The sequence below is a fragment of the Bos taurus genome, chromosome 2 (assembly GCF_002263795.3).
Source record: "Bos taurus isolate L1 Dominette 01449 registration number 42190680 breed Hereford chromosome 2, ARS-UCD2.0, whole genome shotgun sequence".
NCBI lineage: Eukaryota > Metazoa > Chordata > Mammalia > Artiodactyla > Bovidae > Bos > Bos taurus.
In genome coordinates this window covers 11,608,502-11,633,043 of record NC_037329.1, presented here as the reverse complement: position 1 = coordinate 11,633,043, position 24,542 = coordinate 11,608,502, and the positions used below count along the sequence as shown (strand labels likewise).

Below are 24,542 nucleotides of genomic sequence, written 5' to 3'. Positions count from 1 at the left end.
CCCAAGAGAAGGACACACATATGTCTTCATCTTCATTGAACTGTACTGTCTTGACATGTCATATTCAAAGCCATGATTTGAATAGAATTAAACTGAAAGTTTTGTGCTTTCTTGACTCTGTGCCAGACTGGATAAAATACTCATTTCTAGTATCTGAACTAATGCCACTGTCCTACACTTTCCCTAGTGGAGCTCAGTCTCTTTCTCTCCTGTCTTCTACCAGCTACTAGCTTGCTGCTCTCTATTGAGTCAGTTAATGTTCAGGGTAGGTGAAAAATACTACAACTTTAAGCAAAGGTTTCTGCTCCACGTCACCTAGATATAATTATGCCAAAAAGAGTAAAAGAAAAAGTAGGATACAGTAGAGAAATGCACCAAAAAAAAAAAAATCACATATTTATAAGCAGTGATTTCTATCATGTTTAAAAACTAAAATGTACCTAAATATTAACTTTCATACATACCTATATTTAAGGATAAAATGAACTATTACATTTAGAAATTACCAAATAGTATCTTGAACATAAGTCAATTTCAATATATCGATAATCTGTGTAAGAATGAATTATTTCTGTATTGCACAAATCAACCCACTCCAGTATTCTTGCCTGGAGAAAACCATGGACAGAGGAGCCTGATAGGCTATGGTCCACATGATTTCAGAGATTCAGACACAACTGAAGTGACTTAGCACAGAAATAGAGAACTATTAAAGAGACACAAAAATACTACTGCTAAGTCACTTCAGTCATGTCCGACTCTGTGCGACCCCATAGACAGCAGCCCATCAGGCTTCCCTGCCCCTGGGATTCTCCAGGCAAGAACACTGGAGTGGGTTGCCATTTCCTTCTCCAATGCATTAAAGTGAAAAGTGAAAGTGAAGTTGCTCAGTTGTGTCCGACCCTCAGCGACCCCATGGACTGCAGCCCACCAGGCTCCTCCATCCATGGGATTTTCCAGGCAAGAGTACTGGAGTGGGGTGCCATTGCCGTCTCTGAGACACAAAAATATTTATATACATATATATTTGTATATATATGGTGAAAGTTGAAAGAAGTGAAAGTTGCTCTGTTGTGTCTGACTCTTTGCAACCCCATGGACTATACAGTCCACGGAATTCTCTAGGCCAGAATACTGGAGTGGGTAGCCTTTTCCTTCTCCAGGGTATCTTCCCAACCCAGGGATCGAACCCAGGTCTCTCGCATTGCAGCCGGATTGTTTACCAGCTGAGCCACAAAGGAAGCCCAAGAATACTGGAGTTGGTAGTCTATCCTTTCTCCGGTGGATCCTCCCAGCCCGGGAATCGACCAGGGTCTCCTGCATTGCAGGTGGATTCTTTACCAACTGAGCTATCAGGGTAGTTGTATATATTTCAATTCATCTTCATTCTTCCATTATCCAGGAATATAAATATTTGCTATCTTGGTTGTTTGAGGTTGGTAACAGTATGAGTAATTAATATCTATAGTTATTTATACCTATAAGTAATTAAAATCTCTTTGACGAAGAAGAATTCTGGCAATCTTTAAGTTACTGAATTTTTGTAAGATTGGTTTTTATTATGATTATACCTTCTGATAGCAGAACATGGTGATATTTGCAACCTTATCTCTAAGAAATATTTCCTCTTTTGAAACAAATGGCTCTTATTTTAATGCATATATGGATCATCTCTGCTTTTTCAAGTTGCCAAAATTATGGCACCTTTTTCTTTTAAAATATGAACTTTGGAGAAGTCATATTATTGGCCAAGACAAGTTATTATGTAAGCTGGTATCCTCAGTTCTTCATATGCTGAAATTCTATTGTGTCACTGTGCTCATTCTATGGACAGACAACTTCTGAGATGTCATGTATGATTATCATAACATAGTTATATAGACTTTACAGTAACTCTAATAGAAGTGTTTATTCCAAGAAAGACAAGAAACAGGCTAAAATAATATATATTGTCCATGATTGCATCTCAGAATGCTGCTGCTGCTGCTAAGTCGCTTCAGTCGTGTCCGACTCTGTGCAACCCCATAGATGCTAGAAACTTTCAAATGACCATGACTTGCAAATAGTAGTCACTCTTTTCATATTCCATAAGACAAGTTTCTAGTCATTTTCCCACTATTTTATTCTGAGCATTTAAGTAGATCCTTTCCTTCTAAAACACACAGTCATTGGGAATTTTAACACTTTGTATTTTCCAATATTCCCCCTTCTAATATCAATATTATCTAATCTATTGGAAAATAGTACATTTTCCTAATGATGATGTCCTGTTCCTAGTGTTGTAGAGAAGGACTTTTTTTTAACAGCTCCTTATTCTGTACTGTGTGTGTCACCATGGCTTTGCCTTCGTTTCTCTGAGTGCAATCAGGAGTATTCAAAATCTATTTTCCGAGTATGTAAAAAATTGTCTAAAGACAACTTAAAAATAGTTGATGCTATGTAAAGCTAGATCTGCATAAAATGTACCTTGGAATATATCCAGATACCATTATTTAACATTGCATTATGATAATTAGCACATAAAAGTAATGCTGAAATTTGCTCTAAGTAAAGTGAAATTATTCATGAATTCCCCCCAGCCTCCACCCTATATCCTACCTTTCATCTCCATCTCCTACCCAGATGTTGAATAGCAAATGCATAAGAAATATTATGTGCATGTCCACTGGAGAATATATTCAGAGCCCATTTTAAGATAGAGTCTGCTATCCTCTGAGCCCCACTACAGCAAGTTGTTCTTTCAAATCTTTTGCTCAATTTTTCTGTTTGTTGATTCTCTGCTTTTCTGTTTTCTGATCTGTATTATGACCATAAACACCTAAACCCAAAATGAGGTACACAAATTTTCAAGAGGTTAACCTCAAACTGTGCTGTTTTGCTTTAAATTTGGAGTAGCATTGTGTCAAAATCTTGGGGTCCAGAGTTTCTTACAGGTAAAACGAGCTGCCTTACAAATAGGAATCAATGTCATATACATATATGTGTGTATATATATACACATTTCCTTCTCCATTTAAGTATATATAGATAGATAGATAGATAGATATCACTGTAGGTATGCAGTTTCCCTGGTGGCTCAGTGGTAAAGAATCTGCCTGCCAATGCATGAGATGCAGGTTCAATCCCTGGATTGGAAAGATCCCCTGGAGAAGGAAATGGCAACCCACTCCAGTATTCTTGCCTGGGAAATCCCATGTACAGAGGAACCTGGTGGGCTACAGTCCATGGAGCAGCAAGAGAGTCAGACATGACTTAGTTACTAAACAACACAACAATACTAAAAGTATACACACACAAATATGTATGTCTATATGTTTTGCTTTTTTGTGTTGATGAGAAAAACACTGTCACTGTTATTTAATGTTGTTTCACATTCAGTTTCATGCCTAACTAAATGCATTGTGTCTAATAGGCATTACAATGCATATAAAATATGTTTAATTAAAAAATCTGTCAAAATAAATATATTAATCCCCAAATCATTTTCTTTATAAAGATTTTACTCTTTAGGAAACTTTGATATGATATGGTGCAATACCCCCTGATCTTTACTCCTGTTCAAAAGTTATCTTGGTGTTTTTGTAGCTATTTGGAAGAGTCCTCCTATGTACTCAGACAACTGCTTTATTTGTAGGATAAACAGGGATATTAATGGGGAAACAGTTGACACCTCTTATTGATATTTCCCCAAGGGCAACCAAAGCTAAAGTTCAAATCATCAGCATGATATTTTCAAACCAGGGAAGCATGATCCATGGCACAAAATCTGCTAAGAAAACCCTCTACACAATATTAAAAACTGCTTTTCTCAGCAGATCAGTGTATTTATTTAATATAAAAATAAGTCACTGTTGTCTTATATCAACAAATATCCATGTTAAAAGCTTAAGTGGTTCCTGATAAAAGAGAATATGCTAGATGTTAACCCCAACTTTGTTTTTACCCAATATTTCTGTGGGCTAAAGAAACTCGTTAGCCCCTGAATCTGTAATAAAAGTTATTACCAATGTTGCAATCTAAATGTGATTCACATAAAGGGAACTATAAAAAAAAATAAGGCATGATGTCAAAAAGTGTCAAGACAAAATATTTTAAACAAAACACCACACAGCTTTTATTTAGCTTATCATTGGCCCCAATGTTTTTATAGAGATAAGACAAAGAAATACAACAAGCAAAATTACAAAAATTTTATTTGGAAAGTGTCATATATAAATTAACATATGCATGTATATGTGTATAGAAGTCTGGATATCTGCTACCTTCTTTCCCTCAAAAAGTAAAATTGTGACCATCATAAAATATAAAATGATGTGTTTAAACATTTTATTTATTAATTTAAAAAGCAGTAAGAAACTAAGACTGGTTCAAAGAATCATTTAAAGAACAAATCATTTAAAAATTTTCTGTATAGTTGAATACTACATAATTAGGCAGGAATGCTGATATTAATATTTTAATATATCTAAACTGGTTTATATCTGGTAGGAAAATAAAATATATTGGGGTTATCTTTTCTAGATGACAAAAATTAATTGTGTTTTTATTGCATAAAATATATTTGCATTTAAATGGACAATAATAATTGACATTTCTCTCCATTATCTACAACTAACTTCATAAGTTCTAAAATAGCCTTATCAATGGAAACAAAAACAAAGATGACCATTATAGATATCAGATTATCCCTGAAAGGTTCCTTAGATAATGACCAGCATTTAACTGAAAATACTGTATATACTCTTTTGACTTTCCAAGTTTTGGAAATCATAACTTTTAATGCAAGAGTGACAGTAACACCGACATTATAGGATTTTCAAGTAATTGAAAGAAAAATTTACTGTGAGTTTTTACAATGCTCCTTGGTTATGGTATGTGCAATGTCTCTCAAATCAGTAGCATGATATATCACAAAGCATCACTGTAATGAAAGCTGTGCTATAATTCAGGAAACTTCATTTTGAAATTGAGCTTTTATAATTTTACACTGTGATAGCTATTAAGGGAATTATCTTTTCTTTTTCTTTCATGTGAGAACAATAATATTAAGACTGTCACTGGGGGATAAGAGAAGGGGATATATAATTTATATATGATTTTATTTAATTTCGGAGAAGGCAATGGCACCCAACTCCAGTACTCTTGCTTGGAAAATCCCATGGACGGAGGAGCCTGTTAGGCTGCAATCCATGGTGTTGCTGAGTCGGACATGACTGAGCGACTTCCCTTTCACTTTTCACTTTCATGCATTGGAGAAGGAAATGGCAACCCACTCCAGTGTTCTTGCCTGGAGAATCCCAGGGACAGGGGAGCCTGGTGGGCTGCCGTCTATGGGGTGGCACAGAGTCGGACACGACTGAAGTGACTTAGCATAGCATTATTTAATTTGCTGTAAATATAATGCACGTGTCTAATAAATTTATTGTAGCTGTATTGATTATGTGTATTTTATAAAATTAACTGGCAAGGGAAAACAGGAACCAGGCAATGATTAAATCATAACTGGTTCAGATCTTAACTGTACATACATATGTGCAACTAATCTAGGTGAATACCAATAGTAAAAAAAAGATTTTTCTTTCATAGAATTAAATTTTGGTGAGTCAAGAAGCAGACTTGAAACTCACTATTTAAATTTAGATATTTACATCTTGGAAGAAAAATAAAAATATAGGAGTTAAATGAGGTATAGCTATTATTTTAGATAAGTAAATGAGTAAAGACCTCTCTGAGGAGATGACAGTCAAGTAGAAATTTAAAGTGAGTGAACAAGTGAGAGAGAGATGCTTATGAATACTTTCCAAAATAAACTGGGGCATGATTATGTTTGGCTTCTTTCAATAAAAAATGGAAGTTATGTGACTGGCAAAAAGTGTAATCTAAGGAAATCTATAAGAGATGAATTTGGAAAAGATGCTTGGGGCCAGATTAGGTAAATTTTGGTAGGCCATTTGCTGTGACATTGATGATCTAGAGATTGTCACACTGAATGAAGTCAGACAAAGACAAATATATGATATTACTTATATGTGGAATCTAAAAAAAAATAAAAAGATACAAATCAACTTATTTAAAAAATAGAGTCACAGATGTAGAAAACAAATTTATGGTTACCAAAGGGAAAAGGGGGAGGAGGAATAAATTAAGAGATTGGAACTGAAATATACACACCACTATACATGAAATAGATAACTAATAACCTCTACTTAATACTCTTTAATGACTTCTGTGGGAAAAAGAATTTTGAAAAGAGTGGTACATAAGCCTATATGTACAACTGAACACTTTCTATATAGAAGAAACTAACACAGCATTGTAAATAAACTATATTCTAATAAAAATTAATTTAAAAGAGAAAAAAAAATTGGTAGGCCATAGTGTGGATTATGGGATATACTTTTAATGCTCTAGGATGGTAAGTTTCTTTCTGGAAAGTCAGATCATGTGATCTGCTTTTTTAAAAAGAAATCCCTCTGGTTATTATGTGTAAAATAAACTGGGAGAACAAAAGTAAAAGTGGTAGAAAGGAAACCCTCAAATTGGCATGCTCAGACATGTCTGACTCTTTGAGACCTGTGGACTGTATGTAGCCTGTCAGGCTCCTCTATCCATGGGATTCTCCAGGCGAGAATACTGGAGGGGGTTGCCATTTCCTTCTACAGAGGATCTTCCCGACCCAGGGATCAAACCCACATCTCCTGCCTTGCCAGGTGATTTCTTTACTACTGAGCCACTTAGGAAACCCAGAAAGGAAATTAGTGGGAGGCTAATGCTACAAGTGAGGATACAGATGGCAGTTGCTTGAGTTAGGGAATAGTGGTATTCACTGTGAGGAGTGGTCAGAATCTGAATATTAAATGTCATGGAAGTGCCAACAAATATGCTGATGCATTAGATTTTGAGTGTAAAAGAAAGGAGCTCAAGAAAGCCCTCAAGATTCTTATGAGAACATTTAAGTGAATGGTGCTGAAGAAAAGTGAAAGTGAAGTCGCTCAGTCGTGTCCGACTCTTTGTGACCCCATGGCCTGTAGCCTACAAGGCTCCTCCGGCCATGGGATTCTCCAGGCAAGAATACCGGAATGGGTTACCATTTCCTTCTCCAGGGGATCTTCCTGGTCCAGGGATCGAACCTGGGTCTCCCACATTACAGGTAGATGCTTTAACCTCTGAGGCACCACGGACCTAACCGAAAAATAGTGCAGGGTCAGAGTCAGGCATTTCATTGTGGGTATATCAGGTTTGAGATCCCTACTAAGCATCTAAATGGAGATAATGATTATGTCGCCAGACATAGTAATCTAGAGTTTAAAACTATAAAACTGATAGGTAGGTAGGGAATAAATAGAGAGGGATGAAACGTGGTAAGAATGAGTCCTTGGTATGTATTTACAAGTTGAGAAAATAAAGAAGACCTAGCTTTGGGGCTTGAACAACTGTGGCAGTGGAGCCAAAGGAAAACAAGACAGTCAAGAGCAGAGATGAACAATTGAGTCAAAAAGAGATGACTAATTGATTTTTCAATTTGGAAATGTGGAAAACTTGACAAGAGAGGTTTCATGGAATGGTTGAAGGCAAATGCCTGACTATGGCAGGTTTAAGTAGGAGTACAGTAAGTTCAGTTTCTGCTGTTCAAATACTTCTTAGAACTGAATGGCCTGCAGAATATATTAGCAGTAAAGAAAGAATGAAAGCAGATAGAGCTTTTATAAGATTTAGTGCAGTGTGAGATTTCACTAGCTTTGCAATAGAGTAATATAAGTCACTTTTTTTGTGAGTTCTCATATATCTCATATATTTATTTGACACATAATTCCTAATGTCTATAAGTCATTATCCTCTACAGGGACCTCCTATTGTTTTTTGTTTTTTCCTTGATTTCTGTTTTCAGGAAAGGGGTCCTATTTCTCTGATTTCAAGGCAGTTTCTCATGTTTTCTGTTCCCAGAATCTAGGTACTGAAATCAAATGGATGGAAAAAATTTTTTTTCTTATTTATTTGTTCTGTCCAGGTTTTACATTTTCCTAACAATCTTCAAAGGTATACCTAAGATTAATAATTACATTGATATGCAGAATAGTATCCTTTTTGGTTGTATAGAAGCTGACTAATTCAAAGTTATACGTTGTATGACTTTGGCAAAACACATGCCAAACTGCAGTGCTTTTCCTAAAATAAAAAATGACTTGAAATCAATACCTCCAGAAAAACTCAAACTGCTGACAGATGAAAAATTTGCTGAAATTCTGGGCAGAACAGAAATAAGGAGAACAAACAATATTTGACAGATTACTCATGAATTCTCAGCAGGTCATCTTTATCTGAAGAAAGTTCTTTATTCTTTTCATCAGTTTATTTCATAATCATTTGTTTTGGACATCAAAGCAGGGTTTTCACACAAATTTTGTCTTTTACTAAGATTCTATTCCAAAGAATATTGGCATTTGACATGAAAGGGCATTTTTGATCAAATGTCCTTCACATTATAATTAGTGAAGCCAAATCACATGGTGTGCCTGTAGCTAGAGTCAGAGAAAAACAAGGTTAATACACAGTTCTTTGTTGATCAAAAAGCTGTATGGATTGAATGAAAGAAGATGCGAAATGATGCAAAAGGAAAGACGCTGTAAGAATATTTTTTTCTCCACCTTCTGCTTGTCATAAGTTTCTTTGAAAACAAACCTGGAATTCTTGTCTCAAATATTTGTCTGCCACCATAAGGGGACTTTAATTCCATCTGGTTTTATTTCTCTTTATATTTAATTCACTATTGCCTATGTTGTAATTGATAATGATGGCTTCATTCTTTCCTTATAAAGTGAAAACGACCAACAGGAATGCGATAGATGAACCTATTAAGTTAACACAACTAGGACATTATTTTTCATTTTAATTGAATAAATATAATTATAAGACTTTATTTTCATTAGTTTTAGATTTACAGTAAAACTGAGAGCAAAGCATGAAGATTTCTCATATATTGCTGTCCATGCACACGGCACATTCCCTATATCAATATTGCTCATCAGAATGGTACCTTTTTTACCAAGGACTGATACATCATCAACACTCACAGTCCATAATTCACATTAGGGTTTACTATTGGTGTTGTGCATTCTATGAGTTTGGAAAAAAGTGAATAATGTATATTCATCCTTATATATAATATAGAATATTTTCACTGCCCTAAACTTTCTCTGTGCTCTGCATATTCATCTTGCATTCCATCCTAACAACCATTTATCTTTTTAATGCCTCAGTAACTTTGCCTTTTCCAAAATATCACATAGTTGGAATCACACATTATGAAGGCTTCTCAAATTAGCTTCTTTCACTTCGGTTCAGTTCACTTCAGTTGCTCAGTTATGTTCGACTCTTTGCGACCCCATGGACTGCAGCATGCCAGGCCTCCCTGTCCATCACAAACCTAGGACTTTAGTCAAATTCATGTCCATTGAGTTGGCGATGTCATCCAACCATCTCATCCTCTGTTGCCCCCTTCTCATCCTGTCTTCAATCTTTCCCACCATCAAGGTCTTTTCAAATGAGTCAGTTCTTTGCATCAGGTGGCCAAAGTATCAGAGCTTCAGTTTCAGCATCAGTCCTTCCAATGAATATTCAGGACTGATCTCCTTTAGGATGGACTGCTTGGATCTTCTTGCAGTCCAAGGGACTCTCAAGAGTCTTCTCCAACACCACAGTTCAAAAGCATCAATTCTTCAGTGCTCAGCTTTCTTTATAGTCCAACTCTTGCATCCATAGATGACTACTGGAAAAACCATAGCTTTTACTAGATGGACCTTTGTTGGCAAAGTAATGTCTGTTTTTTTAATATGGTATCTAGGTTGGTCATAACTTTTCTTTCAAGGAGTAAGCGTCTTTTAATTTCATGGCTGCAGGCACCATCTGCAGTGATTTTAGAGCCCCCCCAAATAAAGTCTGACACTGTTTCCACTGTTCCCCCATCTATTTGCTATGAAGTGATGAGATCAGATGCCATGATCTTTGTCTTCCGAATGTTGAGCTTTAATCCAACCTTTTCACTCTCCTCTTTCACTTTCACCAAGAGGCTCTTTAGTTTTCTTCTCTTTCTGCCATAAGTGTTGTGTCATCTGCATATCTGAGGTTATTGATGTTTCTCCCAGTAATCTTGATTCCAACTTGTGCTTCCTCCAGCCCAGCATTTCTCATGATGTACTCTGCATATAAGTGAAATAAGCAAGGTGACAATATACAGCTTTGATGTACTCCTTTCCTGATTTGGAACCAGTCTGTTGTTTCACATCCAGGTCTAACTGTTGCTTCCTGACCTGCATACAGATTTTGCAGGAGGCAGATAAGGTGGTCTAATATTCCAATCTGTTTAAGAATTTTCCAAGTTTGCTGTGATCCACATAGTCAAAGGCTTTGGCATAGTCAATAAAGCAGAAATGGATGTTTTTCTGGAACTCTCTTGCTTTTTCAATGATCCAACAGATGTTGGCAATTTGATCTCTGATTCCTCTGCCTTTCCTAAATCCAGCTTGAACTGGATTTAGAATCTGGAAGTTCACAATTCACGTATTGTTTAAGCCTGGCTTGGAGAATTTTGAGCATTACTTTACTAGTGTGAGATGAGTGCAATTGTGTGGTAGTTTGAGCATTCTTTGGCACTGTCTTTCTTTGGGATTGGAATGAAAAGTGACATTTTCTTGTCCTGTGGCCATTGCTGAGTCTTCCAAATTTGCTGGCATATTGAATGCAGCACTTTGACAGCATTGTCTTTTAGGATTTGAAATAGCTCACTGGAATTCCATCACCTCCTCTAGCTTTGCATTTATGTTTCCTCCATACCTTTCTATGGTTTCATAGCTCTTTTCTTTTCAGCATTGAATAATATCCCATTGTCTGGCTGTATTACAGTTTATTTATCCATTCACTCACAGAAAGATATCTTTGTTACTTCCAAGTTTTGGCAAGTATGAAAAAGTGGCTATATATTTGTGTAGGCAGATTTCCCTGTGAGTACATTTTCAACTTCTTTGAGTAATTAATAGGGAGTGTTTCATTGCTAGATTTTATGGTAAGAATATACTTAATTTTGTAGAAAACTAGCAAACTGTCTTCCAAAGTGGCTTTGCCATTTTGCATTCACACCAGCAATGAATGTAAATTCCCTTTGCTCCGTATCCTCACCACCATTTGGTATTATCAATATTATGGGTCTTGGCCATTCTAATGGTTATGAGGTTCTATCTCTTTCATTGTTTCAGTTTGCATTGCTATGATGATACAGGATGTACAGCATCTTTAATATGCTTATCTGCCATCTATATATCTCTGGTGGGGTGTCTATTAATATCTTTGGTTGATTGGTTGTATTCATATTGTTGAGTTTTAAGAATTATTTGTATATTTTTTATAACAATCATTTATTAGCTATGTTGTATTTTCCAAATATTTTCTCCTAGTCTGAGATTTGCTGTCTAATTCTCTTTTAATTTTAATAAAGTCCAGCTTATCAATGAGTTATTGCATAAATTGTGTTTTTGATGTTGTATCTAAAAAGGCATTACCAAAATCCTCTTGATTTTCTTTTATGTTATCTTCCAGGAGTTTTCTCTTATATGTGTTATGGTTAGGTCTGTGTTTTATCTTGGATGAATTTTTGTAAAAGGTCTGTGTCTGGAGTTTTCTTTTTTGCATGTGGGTGTCCAGTTGTTTCAGCATCATTTATTAAATAGATTATCTTTGTTCCACAGTGCTATCTTTCCTTTGTCAAAGAGCAGTTGACTATGTTTTGGGGCTTCCCTGGTGGCTCTGATGGCAAAGAATCTGCCTGCAGTGCAGGATACTTGGGTTCAATCCCTGGGTTGGGAAGATCCCCTGGAGAAGGGCATGGCAACCCACTCTGTGTTCTTACCTGAAGTAACACCATAGACAGAGGTGCCCAGCGGGCTACAGTCCATGGGGTCGCAAAGAGTCAAACACGACTGAATGACTAAGCAGAGCACAGCACAGGAGGCCCTGTTTCTGGACTCTCTCCTATGCTCTATTGATCTATTTGTCTTATTTTTTCACCAATACCACACTGTTATTATAACTGTATCTTTACTAAGTATAATTTTTCAAACCTAGTTTAAAGTTCAGAAACACTTTTTAAAAGTGCCCCAATAGGCAGTTAAGGATACATTTTCATTTTTTATTTGTTTTCATTTTAATATGTAAGGTACAACATCAACAATTGTTTCTTAAAATAATCCAACATAATACTACATATTGTTAAATAGTAAGTGTATTTATCTAATAATATGTGTTATTTTTCCAGAAAATGTGAAAAAATTTGGCAATAATGTAACATACTTTGACATTAGAAATAATGTACTCAAAGTTACTTGTTACTTTTTTACATACTCAGTTGTTAGTGTTATAGTTTAAATATTTAGATTAAAATCTCTAAACTTTACATCCTAAACTTTCAAACACTGAGATTATATGCTCTTTTTGTATAGAAGTATACCATATAATGGTTTTTATTGTATATAAATTGCCAAGTTGAGTTAAATCCTAGACTTGTCTAAAAGCGAATCATGTATCATGTTAAATTTTTCAAATGCATATTAATTACTTATAAACTCATGCTTTTCTAAACCTTTGCCCAACATGGCTTATAAAACCCTGAAGGAACAAGTTTTATCAACAATAGATACAGGAATTAAGATATTCTTGACTATCTAGTAACTTCATTATAGTTTTATTTTAAAACTACATAACAATGGGTAAACCATGAAAAAGTGTTTAATTCTGGTACTGTATTATATGAGTCTTTATAAACACTAACTTGAAATATCACTTGATGAGAATGTACCAGTTATTTGTTATATTGTACGATAATTTTTTATCATTTATAAAATATCTTTAATGAAATTTATTTCATGGAGTAGTATAGAACTGATGCTGACTATTTCTATAATCCTTCATGTTCCAGAAGGCTGAAATTTTTTTTTTATTATGAATCACCAGTAGTTTCCAAGTTGTTAACTAAGGCCCATAATACCTAGTCCATAAAATTCATCCACTAAACAAACGTTTATTTCTAAAACCTTCCTTCTTTTCTTCCTTCCTTTCTCTTCCTCTCCCTCCTTCCCTTTATCCCCACTCTTTTTTCCTTCTTTAGTATGTCTTGCTTCATGTTTATTGTTTAGTATTATCAGACAGTAGCATTGATTATTTTGCTATTAACGGATTTCTAATGAACTTTTTAAAGTGAACTTAATTAGCTGTGAGTTAATATCTGATTTAAAGTTAATTTAATTATCTCCAAATTAATTCCCAGATAGCTCAATTGGTAAAGAATTCACCTGCAATGCAGGAGATCCCAGTTCCATTCCTGGGTCAGGAAGATCCACTGGAGATGGGATAGTCTATCTACTCTAGTATTCTTGGGCTTCCCCTTGTGGCTCAGCTGGTAAAGAATCTGCCTGCAATGTGGGAGACCTGGGTTTGATCCCTGGGTTGGGAAGATACCCTGGAGAAAGGAAAGGCTACCCATTCCAGTATTCTTGCCTGGAGAATTCCATGGACTACAGTCCATGGGGTCACAAAATGTCAGACACAACTGAAAGACTTTCACTTTCAATTACCATAAAAAGAGTAAATTTATTAAATTTGGAAAATAATTTAAATCAAAATATTTTAGATATTAGATTTATTATTTTATTCATTTAGAGAGAAAAGTATTCGGTATTTACCATGATTACCAAAAAAAAAAAAAAAGAAAATGCTTTAGAGGAGACAAGTAAATGAAATGCAGATGAAATGCAGATCTAGTGTAGACATTTAGAAAACCTTTCATTGTTTACATTATGTGGTAATTAAGTAATTTTAGAGTTTGCTTTATAAAGCTAATTTATAAAAGATGATATTGGTCATTTTTATCTCTTAAAATCATTGGATTATTTCATTCACAGCTTGAACAGTTAGCTAAAATGTATGACTAGAGACCATTTGTGTTAGTCAAAATTTGGGGATAATATTTTTAAAATATTTTAAAATACAAATAAAGCCATCATCTAAGCTTTACCATTTTCAACCCTTCTTAGACTAAAATATTTTATTCTTTACCTTTTATCAAGTGATATTAACTGTTGAGACCAGCTCGAGAAGAAGGGTTTCCGAAAGTGGGATATGGGAGGGAATGAGAAATGAGACACAAGAATTCAGAGAAAAGCGAGGATCAGGGGACCAACACCGTTCCAAGGTGAAGGTGCTGAAACTGAATCCAAGCCAGTTTATTAGACTTTCAGCCGTGAAATAAAGAGTGAGCGAGGAGTTAAACTATAGCTCATGTGGCCTTCAGGGCCAAAGAACAAAATGATCATTAACCATTGAGTAATTAGGAAACAGTAATCAATAACACGGAGAAGGCAATGGCACCCCACTCCAGTACTCTTGCCTGGAAAATCCCATGGACAGAGGAGCCTGGTGGTCTGCAGTCCATGGGGTCACTAAGAGTTGGACACGACTGAGCGACTTCACTTTCACTTTTCACTTTCATGCATTGGAGAAGGCAATGGCAACCCACTCCAGTGTTCTTGCCTGGAGAATCCCATGGACATGAGAGCCTGGTGGGCTGCCATCTATGGGGTCTCACAGAGTTAGACACAACTGAAGTGACTTACCAGCAGCAACAGCAGCAATCAATAACAAATCAGTAACTAAGACTAATATTCTTATCTGTAGATTTTCCACCAGATATGTAAAACCTGTGACTCTGAGACGCCAGTTGAGAAACAGTCCGGGGTCGGTTTTCCGACCCCAGGACCAAATCTTGTTTTCAAGATTATGAACTGTTCCCTCTGGACTTGTTCCAAGAGTCTCATGCCTTGTAGCATCCAGTTTACCAATAATTATAAATTTCTTTTGTGGCCCTTGCCAGGGCCTGCTTTTGTTCTATTCTTTTTGTCTCCTACATCTCCCCCTTTTTGATTTTCTACATGATGAGAAATGGTGAGAAATGTTAGTTGTTGTTGTTGGCTTCATTGCCTCTTGATCATTTTTCTCCAGACTATAGAGAAACAAAAACACATAATTAATAGCACTCTCATAACCAAAGCAATTTTGTATCCAAATGTCTTGACCTGTTTTAAGGGATTAAGAGAAGAAGGATTATCAGCAATGGTATCAAGAAAATCTGATCTAGAAATTACATCAAGATGTTAATTCAGTTCAGTTCAGTCGCCCAGTCATGTCCGACTCTTTGCGACCCCATGAATCGCAGCACGCCAGGCCTCCCTGTCCATCACCAACTCCCGGAGTTCACTCAGACTCACGTCCATCAAGTCAGTGATGCCATCCAGCCATCTCATCCTCTGTCGTCCCCTTCTCCTCCTGTCCCCAATCCCTCCCAGCATCAGAGTCTTTTCCAATGAGTCAACTCTTCGCATGAGGTGGCCAAAGTAATGGAGTTTCAGCCTTAGCATCATCCCTTCCAAAGAAATCCCAGGGCTAATCTCCTTCAGAATGGACTGGTTGGATCTCCTTGCAGTCCAAGGGACTCTCAAAAGTCTTCTCCAACACCACAGTTCAAAAGCATCAATTCTTCAGCACTCAGCTTTCTTCACAGTCCAACTCTCACATCCATACATGACCACTGGAAAAACCATAGCCTTGACTAGACGAACCTTTGTTGGCAAAGTAATGTCTCTGCTTTTCAATATGCTATCTAGGTTGGTCATAACTTTCCTTCCAAGGAGTAAGCGTCTTTTAATTTCATGGCTGCAGTCACCATCTGCAGTGATTTTGGAGCCCAAAAAAATAAAGTCTGACACTGTTTCCACCGTTTCCCCATCTATTTGCTATGAAGTGATGGGACCGGATGCCATGATCTTCATTTTCTGAATGTTGAGCTTTAAGCCAACTTTTTCACTCTCCACTTTCACTTTCATCAAGAGGCTTTTTAGTTCCTCTTCACTTTCTGCCATAAGGGTGGTGTCATCTGCATATCTGAGGTTATTGATATTTCTCCCGGAAATCTTGATTCCAGCTTGTGCTTCTTCCAGCCCAGCATTTCTCATAATGTACTCTGCATATAAGTTAAATAGTTTTTGATTATCTTGTCGTAGATCTTGAATATCTACAGAAATATTATCTTGGTTCAATAGTTGTTGTTTAACTTTATCCCAATTGAATTGTGTCTTATTGTATTTGAAAGCCATTACAAAAAAGGAAGTATAGTTTTAATCACATCTTAGTCTCAGCTGTTTTTGTAAACTGACTCATTGATTTCCTAATAAAATAACAGACTGTTGAAGGTCGGCCACTTGGGAGGCCAGCTTTCTATCGATATTTTGTTGAGTGGTCCAAAGGACATCGGCATCTTTACACCATTTTTGTACAAAATGAACTGAATTTTGTACAGATTTATAAAGAGCCATTCCAGCTATGGCTGCCATAGTGGTAATAGCAATAATGTCTAAGATGGCAGCAAATTAGTAATCTCAGAAAATGTTTATCATGTTTAAGATTTTTCAATAACATATAATGTAGGGCTTTCTTGTCAAGGTTGTTGTAAATCAACTGGAACCCATATGTCAGTTCTGGTTTTAAGAATGTAAATACTCTGCCAACTTTCATCAAACGGAATGGTATTATTTACACATGTATAAAATGAACAATTAATACATGTTACTAATCCTAAATTAGGATCATATTTTGTTGGTCTAATCATAAAAACAAAAGGAATTCTTACACAAGTCTGAATACTACAGGTAGAGTTTTTTGTAAAATTAAAGGTAGCTTTTGGGTCATTTAAAATATATTCAGTATATCATCTCTTCCAAGCAATTAGTTCTTTTAATATCATGGGTATTTTCTATAATTCATCACGAATAGGATAATGATCTAGACGAGGCGCAAGGGGAGCTAATCCTACCCCATGCCATATGAGGGGTTGACTACCGTAAGTACTAATTGTCTTTTTATTATATATCCATGGGGAAGACACTTTAGATTCTATAAGTTTAGGGGTTCTTCAGGTTCCCCAATTGATAATGGAGCCTTCTGCAACATTTAATAATAAGTGACCTTAAAATTCTCCAAACCAGGCTTCAACAGTAAATGAACCGTGAACTTCCAGGTGTTCAAGCTGGATTTTGAAAAGGCAAAGGAACCAGAGATCAAATTGCCAAAATCCATTCAATCATCAAAAAATCAAGAGAGTTCCAGAAAAGTATCTACTTCTGCTTTATTGACTATATCAAAGCCTTTGACTGTGTGGATCACAACAAACTGTGGAAAATTCTTCAAGAGATGGGAATACCAGAACACCTTACCTGCCTCCTGAGAAACCTGTATGCAAGTCAAGAAGCAACAGTTAGAACTGGACATGGAACAACAGACTAGTTCCAAATTGGGAACGAAATACATCAAGGCTGTATATCCTCACCCTTCTTATTTAATGTGTATGCAGAGTACATCATGCAAAATGCCAGGCTGGATGAGGCACAAGCTGGAATCAAGATTTCCGGGAGAAATATCAATAACCTCAGATACGCAGTTGACACCACCTCTTATGGCAGAATGTGCAGACGAACTAAAGAGCCTCTTAATGAAAATGAAAGAGGAGAGTGAAAAAGTTGGCTTAAAGCTCAACATTCAGAAAACTAGGATCATGGTATCCATTCCCATCACTTCATGGCAAATAGATGGGGAAAAGGTGGAAACAGTGGCTGATTTTATTTTTGGGGGCTCCAAAATTACTGCAAATGATGACTGCAGCCATGAAATTAAAAGACTTGCTCCTTGGAAGAAAAGCTATGACCAACCTATACAGCATATTAAAAAGCAGAGACATGACTTTGCCAACAAAGGTCTGTCTAGTCAAAGATGTGGTTTTTCCAGTATTTATGTATGAATGTGAGTGTTGGACCATTAAGAAAGCTGAGCACCAAAGAATTGATGCTTTTGAACTGTGGTGTTGGAGAAGACTCCTGAGAGTCCCTTGGACTGCAAGGAGATCCAACCAGTCCATCCTAAAGGAAATCAGTCCTGAATATTCATTGGAAGTACTGATGTTGAAGCTGAAACTCCAATATCCTGACCACCTGATGCGAAGAAGTGACTCATTGGAAAAGACCCTGATGCTGGGAAAGATTGAATGAAGCAGGAGAAGGGAACGATAGAGGATGAGATGGTTGGATGGCATCACTGATTCAATGCACATGAGTTTGGGTAAGCTTTGGGAGCTGGTGATGGATTGGGAAGTCTGCCATACTGCAGTCCGTGGGATCGCAGAGTCAGACACGACTGAGCAACTGAAGTGACGTGGCACAGGTGGATGTCAGCCTGGGTAGCTGATCATATATATTATCATTTAATACATATTATATATGTTATATATTTACCTTTTATTTTCACACCTCACATCTAGATATTTAAAAAAATTCATTCATCCTTTCTCATAAATAAATGTTAGAAATCTACTTTAAAATATTCTTTATTCGGACAAGCAGTAACTTTCTCTCTTTAGTATTGCCCTCATTTGTTTGTTGAGCTTGCTATAAAGTGTTTAAAAGTTTCTTTTTATGTGTTCTTTGTGGGTGTTCTTATTTTTATTGTGGTTCATTATCCCTCAATAGAACAATGTGCTGACTTAGTTATTGAGCAAGTAATATCCACATTTTACTATACCATAAAATCCATGATTTTGTCAATAGCAGAATTACAGAAGACATATTACAGGAATATATTATCTCAGATATACAAGCATGAGTGAAATAACTTTTTGGTGATCATGGGAATACACAGTGTTCAAATTTGTTTCAAAAATTATAAAGAATGTCATCTTGACCTCTCTGCATTTGTGACACTAACAGCAGTTAGCTTTCTTTTTAATCACCTAATATCTAAAATTGAATTTGCAAAGCTTGAAGCATTAAAGAAATATTATAATATAAAAAAATAATAATAAGCGACCTTTTTATCTTTTACATAATTTTCATCTTAACCAATTTTCAATACCATGGCTAATTTCAGCAACACAATCAGAAGATCAGGTGCATTTATCATGCTGGAAGTTTCCTCTTTTTTAAAAAAAGTAAGGGCACCTAACAGAAAGTGGGAATTCTTATCCTCATTTGATTCTTTGACAACTGACAGCCACTTTTGATACCCTGTTTTAAGACATATACTTCCAAAACCAATACAAATAGGAGTGGTGTCAGAGCCAATAGTATAATTTATCAACTGACTACCTTCTTTTTTCTTTACAGTGTATTTTAATGTGTCCTAATTTTTCACATTGGTGACATTTTATATGTCTTTTTATTAGCCCTAGACAATGCTTGAGCTAGAAGTTATATTTTATATGGTTTTGACCCAATATCCTGGAAAACTTTAAGATATTTTTCTAGAGGGGCACCCTGTGTTTTGAGAGGCTGAATCACCTTTTTACATTTTGAGTTAGCATTGTCATAAATAAGAACTTGCATCAGCATATCTCTCAAACCTGGTTGTGAGACTATTTTATTTAAATTTTGACTTAGCCTGGCAATAAAATCTACATAAGGTTCCCCATTTAATTGTTTAATTTGGGTAAATGAAATCGAGGCTTGTCCAGGTGGGTTTATTCTCTCTCAAGCTTTTAAACATATCATTCTCACTTGAGTGAGTAATTGATCATCAAATTGTAACTGAGCTTGAATGTCAAAATGTGCCCCACTACCTATTAATTGATCAAGTGTTATAGCAACTGGCAGGTTGGCTGTCGCATTTCTGCTAGGTTGTTGATTTGTCTCATCTTGCTACCAGGTCCTAAATTGTAAAAATTTTGAGGTGGATAGGCAAATTCTGGCTATCATTTCTCAATCATAAGGAATTAACCATTCAGCTTGTGAAAGTCCCTGAATTAGTACCATGGTATAAGGAGAATTAGTTCCATCTTGGGTACATGTCTGTTTCATCTCTTTTATGGTTTTAAATGGTATGGCATTATAATCATAATGGATTCTTCCTTGTGGGAATTGAGGATCTGGTGGGATTTGAGTTACAGCCACAGGGAGAACTAAAGTGTCTTCATCCCCCTGCAACTGCGTCATACGAACTCCCTTTTGTAAAGGCGTCATTTTATTAGGCACAGTTATCTATGGTTTAAAAGCAAATCCGTCATCCGAAGGGGTTTCAGGATTGAAAAGATGGGGCTCCACCAAAGGTGCAGTTGGTTGAGAGAGAAAGATCTGTTCTTGACTTTTATCATTCTTTTGGCTCTTATTTTTCATTTTTATTGTTTGTTTCTCTTTCTCATCACCTATGTTACCATATAAATTCATTTCATCCATCTGTTCTACAGAATCTCCTGAATCCGAGGTTTCGGATTGCAGCAGTCTTAAAGCTGTGCTAATAAGATTTCCTACTGACCATACAGACAAAGGAATCTTTTTGCTGCGTTGGTAGGCACGGCGCAGCCAATGCATAACTTCTTGCCATTCCTCATGCCTCAAAGTCTCTTTATCTGGATCTAGCTAGTAGCAATATTTTCCAATGGCAGAAAACAAATTTTTAAAAGAAGAATGAGAAATCTCAACACCTGAACTTTTTAACAAAGTTTTTAACACTTGCATATAGTCACTATGTTTAGAAGGATTTTTCCCCATTGTTACCCTGATTGACAAATCCGCAGGGGTGTACTTACCAAGTACTTTCTTCCTCCGCCGAGCTGGCCGGATTTTTGTGCTTTCTCTGCCGCTAGAAGCTAGCCTCGGAGGCTGGATTCACTTTCGGGTCCCTGTTCGGGCGCCACTTGTCGAGATCAACCCGACAAGCAGGATTTCTGAAAGCGGGATACGGGAGAGAATGAGAAAAGAGATACAAGAATTCAGAGAAAAGCGAGGATCAGGGGACCAACAGCACTCCAAAGTGAAGGTGCCGAAACTGAATCCAAGCCAGCTTTATTATACTTTTAGCTTCAGTGAAAAAACAAACGGGGTGTTAAACTATAACTCATGTGGCCTTGGGCCAAAGAACAAAATGATCATTAACCATTGAGTAATTAGGAAACAGTAATCAGTAACAAATCAATAACTATGACTAATATTCTTATCTATAGATTTTCCACCAGATACGTAAAACATGTGACTCTGAGACACCAGTTGAGAAACAGTCTAGGGTCGGTTTTCTTACCCCAGGATCATATCTTGTTTTCAAGATTATGAACTGATCCCTCAGGACTTGTTCCAAGAGTTTCATGCCTTATAGCATCCAGTTTATTAATGATTATAAATTTTTTTTGCAGCCCTTTCCGGGGTCTGCTCTTTTTTTATTCTTCGCGTCTCCTACAATTAATATGTTAAGCTATTCATTCTCATTAGTCTACTTTGGGGAAATCTTAATATTGAAAATTTATTCTGTGTAGAATTGTATTGAAGCCAATATAAGTATTCAAAATATTTGAAGTTTAGACTGATTGTTTTTACCTACAAAGATTCATAGTTGAAATTACAGCAAAACTTTGGTTGTAGGATACAGTAATTTTATATCCCCCTATCTATAATGAAACCATTTCACTACATGATAATATGAGTGGTGAAAATTTAAAAAGATTATGCATCATTTACTGTTAAGTACTATGACCTTAATGTAATTTTTCTCTCATTTCTTCCATCATTTTGAGCATGAACCAATAGAATAAAGGTTTTATAAAATAAGAACTCTCTTATTTACAATGCACTTCAAGAAAATTATAAATTATCTGGTAAGTTACTTATCTCTGTTTAATTGGGTTTTTATGGTGTTTTATCTTGTTCTTTTATTTGAAAAATAATTCTCTATATTCTCATTTTGTTTGAATGAAATTAGCCAAATCAGTTACCTTGTGTAGAAAGGTCCCTATTCAGTTTTGTGTGTCAAGTAATTTTCTTAGGTGGGTGACAGCTGAAGTGAGCACAGGTCAGCGCCTTTGCAGAGTGTGCCATTGTCCCCAGTGACTACAAGGAGGGGGTGGGGATAGAGCCAGAGGGGCTGGAGCCACAGATTGACCCCCAGGGACTTCTACTAGGGGTTGTTGACAATGGCTCCTGGGGAGTAGTGGAGCTGAAGCCAGAGGGGCTGTAACAGGAACTTAGCACTGGCCAGAGCTTCTCCCAGTACCTTGGCAGCAGCTGACTTGAAGGTGGGATGGGGTGGAGCCAGAGACAGAGATGGGGTGGGGCATCTACGGCTGTCACCTTACTCAAGGGAGATGGAGCAGGAGCTGGAGCCTGTTAAAGGCTAAGGGCGTGCTGGGGGCAGTTGTCTAGAGCACCAGGGACTTTTCAGTCTGCTTTGTGCTAAGACTTTGCAGCAAGTAAATTCATACACATGCCATTTAAGAGTAGAGACTCAGTTTCCTGCAGCCCTCCATTCTCCAGGTCCTGAGCCCGGCTGGTTTTCAAGACCAGTTAAGGGAATTCATCTTCACAGGGCTGGGTGCCATGTGCCAGGGGCTCAAATGCCTCACTTCTCTGGAGTATATCTGAGTTTGTGATTTCCCTTCCTTTTGTGAGTCACCTGCTGGAGTTGTGGGTCCTCATTAGATTGCTTCTCTTTCCCTCCTACCCATCTTGCTGTGTTTTTTCTTTATAGCCTTAATTGTAGAAGAGCCATTCTGCTAATCTCTAGATTGTTCTAAGAAGGAGTCCTTCTGTATGTTGTAGTTTTTGTGTGTCCGTGGGAGAACCTGAGCTTTGGGTCTTCCTACTACACCATCTTGCTCCTGCCTTTCTATTAGTAAACTGAGAAGTATTCTGACTGGTCATTTCAGTTCAGTTCAGTCACTCAGTTGTGTCCGACTCTTTGTAACCCCATGGACTGCTGCTTCCCAGGCTTCCCTCTCCATCACCAACTCCCGGAGCTTGCTCAGACTCATGTCCATCCAGTCGATGATGCCATCCAACCATCTCATCCTCTGTCATCCCCTTCTCCTCCTGCCTTCAATCCTTCCCAGATTTTCTGACTGCTCAGCTAATCTAATAGAGAACTTTACCTTTAACACACAATAGTTGGTTCAATTATGTGTATTAACTTGCTGTTTTCTAAAGTCTTTCATTATTTATCCTTCTTCATCCTATGAACTGATCAAAATATTTCTGCAAACGTCTAAAATCAACTCTTTCAAATTATTTCCAAAATTTTTTATAATGTGGTTTTTAATTACTTCTTTTTCTTCATTAATTCACTGGGCCATTAAATACCTGAAAAGTTTCTTCCAGTCATAAAACAAATGAGTCCTTGAGATATAATGTACAGTATGGTGCCTGTAGTGGAAAAAAAAAAAATCTGGTACTAAAAATGCAGATCATTTTTTTCTCCTTCTGTCTCTTATCAGAGTACCTCCTCTTATCTAAATTTCAAAATAATGTAAATACATATTGGATTTAGCTAATTTCCTATTCACACAGAATCTCTTCTACCCTGGTAATGACCCTCATTTCCTTTTACAGAGTCTTAATGTGGGTAAAATATTATTTCATTTGAATTTTAAAAATAACATCAAACTAAACAGAAACATGATTAAAATTGGAATTAAGCAATCTTTCCAGATGCTCTGTTTGACACATAGCAATAAAGATGAGCTGAAAATGCTACTAAATCATTTGCAGAGATTTTTAAGTTTGAATATCCCAGTGAGATGTTCATTTTGAATGCTGAATCATTAGCAAAAGAAGAGAGATTACTAAAAAAAAATAAATTATGCAGCTAGGTATTCATTAAAACAGAAACAAATGTAAACAACAAGATATATTCATTCGAAGAGAATTTTGCTGACTGTTTTCTCATCCAATACTAGTCTAAAAGCAGTTTTAATTCTGCAGCTAATCTTTCCCAGTATGCTCTCAGGTCATTTAATTAAAATGATTCTAAACTAGTGAAAGAAAATGTTTTTAAAGTTTCCAACTCTCACAAAGAAACACCAAGGAACTTAAACCTTCATTTTCTTCTGTGTCCAATTTTTAAATGTTCAGTAATCTCATTATGGTAAAGCAAATCTTAAATTTCACTTTCAGTTTAGTTCCTTAAAAAAGTCCTCTTAACAAAGTACATTTGTTTTTACTATACTCTTTACAATATGTGGACATTAAATCCCTCTTTTAAATCTGTAATCCTCTATTCTTTAGGGATGTAGCACAGACCCATTAGAAATACTTTCTGGTAATATAAAAATGCATGGTGTTATTACTACCATGAACATATGTGATTGGATACTGGAGAGATATCGTTTCTTCTATTTTTTTAATTTATCACTTTTTTAGAAACTTCTTAGAGAGTTTTAGCCTTTCTCAGTTTTTAACATAGACAATTGTCAAAAACTGTCTTACTGCTTTTGCTTCATACTGAAGATTTTGCTACTTATTATATAACATTTTCATTTCATCTCTGAATATTTTCTAATAAAATTGATTCTTACACATAATTTATTTATATATTTTACAATTTCTAAACATAACATATTTTCTTCTGATTATCTTTTTTCCTCATCTGTTATCATTACTATATTATATATGTATATTTATTCATAACACAGCTTGATTTAC

The 24,542-nt window shown here is 36.2% G+C and overlaps 1 protein-coding gene and 1 long non-coding RNA gene across 2 annotated transcripts in view; one reads left to right on the top strand and one right to left on the bottom strand.

The window, feature by feature from the left end:
* LOC132342944 (uncharacterized) overlaps positions 1-20,906 on the bottom strand; it is a 29,736-nt gene extending 8,830 nt beyond the window's left edge. The window contains exon 1 of the long non-coding RNA XR_009491498.1: positions 20,666-20,906. This is a non-coding gene — a long non-coding RNA (uncharacterized lncRNA). The remainder of the gene's footprint in view (positions 1-20,665) is intronic.
* ZNF804A (zinc finger protein 804A) overlaps positions 1-24,542 on the top strand; it is a 347,885-nt gene that overhangs the window by 286,915 nt on the left and 36,428 nt on the right. The window lies entirely within an intron of this gene.